The sequence below is a fragment of the Myotis davidii genome, unplaced genomic scaffold (assembly GCF_000327345.1).
Source record: "Myotis davidii unplaced genomic scaffold, ASM32734v1 scaffold112, whole genome shotgun sequence".
Classification (NCBI taxonomy): domain Eukaryota; kingdom Metazoa; phylum Chordata; class Mammalia; order Chiroptera; family Vespertilionidae; genus Myotis; species Myotis davidii.
Genome location: NW_006284838.1, coordinates 2257071 through 2260810, shown reverse-complemented (window position 1 = coordinate 2260810; position 3740 = coordinate 2257071). Strand labels below are relative to the sequence as shown.

The 3740-nt window shown below is 51.8% G+C and overlaps 1 protein-coding gene across 1 annotated transcript in view; it reads left to right on the top strand.

Moving 5' to 3' along the window:
- FAM213A (family with sequence similarity 213 member A) overlaps positions 1–3740 on the top strand; it is an 11779-nt gene that overhangs the window by 825 nt on the left and 7214 nt on the right. The window lies entirely within an intron of this gene.

Genomic DNA, 3740 nt, shown 5'->3' with positions numbered 1-3740 from the left:
CTTCCCAGACCAGAGCTGCCACTCTGAGCTGCCACAGCTGGTGTTGGTTTGTGGTCTTATCGTGCGTCACCTTCTTGTGTGGGAGAGGACAGATCAGATAAGCCCGCAGTGGAGCACTGGACACTGTAGCTGTGTCAGGTGGGGGCTGGCTCTTCTGTAAACAACCTTGCTATTATCTTTCAGCGAAACTGACCCTTTCCTTAAGGGAAGGGCTGGGAAGGGAGGAAAGAGAAGGGACATCTGTCACATGGTAAATTTCCTTTAGAGTAAACATGGTTTGACTGTATTTGATGACTGAAAAAATAAGTTGATCTTTTTAAATTCTCTTTAAGACAAAGGGGAAGGTACCCCTTGACCTCCAGGAACCCACAAGGGAAGGTGTGGGGAGGCGAAGTGTGACAGTAGAAAGACTTCCAGCTTTGGGGTCACAAAGGTCTGGGTCCAGGCTGCAGCCTGCTGCCTGCGGGCTGTGTGGCACCCGAGAAGGCACTGAACGTCTCTTGCTCAGTGCTGTCAACTGCAAAACAGAACCGTGTCTGCATCAGTAATGAAATCAGAGCGTGCATGTCGGGTGACACCAAGTAAATGCTGCTCTCCTGGCCGCCCTCTCTTTCTAGTGAGTAGCCTTGGAGGCCCATGTGAAAATGCATTGTTCCATTTAGCTATGAAGGCTCCCTCTACCCCCCTCCCCTCTTTTTCGTCAGTGATTTGGGCTCAGAGTCAGCTCTCACGGTGCAACAAGTTGCAATGGTGCATACTCTGAGACGGGCCAGGATGGAAATTGCTTTGTAGCTCACGGGGCCTTGGCTGAGGGGCTGGACCTACATATTTTCTGGGTGTTTCCAAAATCAGTTTTCACTGCTTTCCAGAGGCCCCAGGAAGCATATGAGGCCTGACTCTCACCTCTGGTGCCTTCCAGGCTCTCACTAACTAGTGCCACAAGGCCTGAGGATGAGGTCCATCCCCTGCTCCTGCTCTCTGGATCCCAGCCAGAGGAGGTGGTGGGGTGATGGTGCTGGAGCCCACATCCGGTACTACACCTCTTGAACTTGAGGTAGAGAGTTGGGGGCCTTTGGGTCATTCTCAGAGCACCTTCAGCGCTGACATTCACCCCCAGCTGGCTTGCTGCTTCCCAGGTGTATTCAGCCCAGGCCCCACTTGGCTCTTCCATCCTGCCCCCGGGGTCCTATATCTGCTCCAAAGACTCCTGCTCTGGGTGCTTCTGTGGCTGCCTAGAGTAGCCGTAACCAGCTCTTAGCCCTGCGCTGACACAGCCCATGCTCGTCCCTTTCTCCACTCATTTAGTTTTATTTGGAATAAATAAATATGTGGAAAGAAATTGTGAGTCTGGTTGAGTCTGATCCCTTGTGCTCTTGTGCAAATACACTACATGACTGTTGATGGAGCCTGTGCCTCTGAGAGTAGCTGTGGTGTGCAGCGAGGGTGTGGAGCTGACCGTGAGGGTCACTGGACTTCCTGAAGGGCACTGATGTGTTCCAGGAATGGAAGCAAGTCCTTTTGTAGGGTAGATGTAAGCTGGCCTTTGAGTCCTGGTTCAGAAATGTTATCAGCTCTGTGATCAGAGGCCACGCCGTGTGCTTCTGAATCATACACACATGTCAGAGAACCAGGGACATTTCCAAGTGTGTAAACATACGGCAATTGTTCCACACGCTGGGGAACCTCTTGTTTACAGCCGGCAGGTGAGAGCTATGGTTTTCCTCCTAATTGTTTTCTGAACTGTAATCCAGTAATGTGTGACTTTGCTACGTAGGAGAATTGGAAGCCAGCCTAAGAACTTTGGGCCGGCTTCCTGCTTGATCCAAGAACTTTGGTCTTCCATAGTCATCATCTTCATCATTCAATTCTGTGGACTCATTTCATTGCACATTAATGGAGAGCCCACTGTATGCCACACAGGCATGTGCTGGCACAGGAGGTTCATAGATAAACGGAGGAACAGACAGGTCTCAATCTTGTGTCGAGCACAGGAGACGGATCATGGGTGCAGTATGGGCACAGTACCAAGGTGGGGGTGGAGCAGCACCTCTCAGGCTGGGAGTGGGGGTAGGCAGAGCATCCAGGAAGACTTGGAGAGGTGTTTGGGTCTTGAAGAATAGAAGGAACAGGTGAGGACGTTCCAGGCAGAGGTGTGATGTGTTCCTGTCACCATGGCTGCCCTCCCACAGTGAGCTGAGGAAATAGCCTGCCCTCGTGGCCAACCAAGCACAAGATCCCGGCTGCTTTGCTCCAAGACAATGCGTCTGAGACTCTGTGTGCATGTGAATTGCCTGGTCTGATTACAATGCAGTGTGTGATTCCTTCGTTCTAAGGCCGGCTGCAGATTCTGCGTCCCCCACGCTGCCAGTGCTGGCCCAGGAGGCCACATGTTGAGCACTGAGGTTATAAGACACTTCTTTCCCAGCTGAGTCCCCGCATCGGAGATACCATAGGGGCGTCCCTTTCCCCAACACACACACCGGCCTCCCCTCTTCCCCCTCTCCGCTAATATACCGGATGCCAAATTCTTCTTTCTTAAATGCTGCTTTCATTTGGTCATTCCCACCCCACCTAGAAGTTCCTTTTTATTTCTTAACTCAAATCTGAGCTTCCCAGGCTGGCCTAAACTCTAGTCTGACCTACCTTTCTTTTCCCCAAGTCAGCACTACCAAGTTACTCCCAGCCCCACCTCCTGGCCCTGGCGGGTCCCTCGCAGCCCCTCCCTTGGCAGTGGTATGCAGAGTTCTGGGCATTTGCTTAATCCTTTGGAGAAATCCTCTCCCCAGCCAAATCCAGCAGGGAGAGCTAAGTCTTAGGTTAGGAGGGCCTTACACACAAACACACACACACACACACACACACACACACACACACACACACGGTCTATACCTGCTGATCTCAGCACAATGAGCTATGCTGGTATTCAGGGAGGAAGGCTCCAGTGTAAGTCTGATCCTTAGGTTGGCGAGAGGGCCATATGGAAAGATAGATTCTGTTACGCGGTTGTCATTTGAAGGAAGACTGGGTGGGTTCCTGCTGCTGTTTCGGAGTGGGCTGCTTCCAGGAGCTGACACTCCTAGGCACAAGGCTTCCCACCTGGAGGAGCCTTAAGGAGGCACTGCACGAGCTCTGAACCAGGCTGGACGGTTCTGCAGGACCCGCTGGAGCTCCCGTTCAGTGGCAAACCCCTGCCCGATGCAGACAGCTGTTGCCCAGGCCTCTGCAGCAGACCCCAGTGCTGTGCTCTTCTTACATGTGCCCGCTCTCAGGCTCTGCCCCCATTCATTCGACAGGCGTCTGTGCAGTTCTGTTCTAGGGAAAAACTGTCAGACTAGATACTGGTGTCTAATGGTGGTCATCTCTATTAAACTGTCAGTGAAAAGATGGGGGTGCTCTGAAGATCTCTGCGTTCTGGTCGACTATGGTTTTGTGATTGGTTCTCTTTTTGCTTTTGTTTTATCTTCATCATGAGCCTGTTTTATTTGTATAATGAGTAAAAAGTAAAGCTATTCTCAGATGGGGGAAATGTACTGAGATTGCCTGCTGGGAACTGTCAGGCTGATGAGTAGGACGGTCTCTATTTCTGAGGGATTCTCAAAGAGGAAGAAGGATAGGGTACCGGGACAGTGTGATCCGTGGGATGCGGTAAGTATCCTCTCATCACTGAAGAGACGGCTGCCCTCCATGGGAGATGATAGCCCAGACTCCTGGACAGTGAAGGAAAGGCAGGCATTGACGGG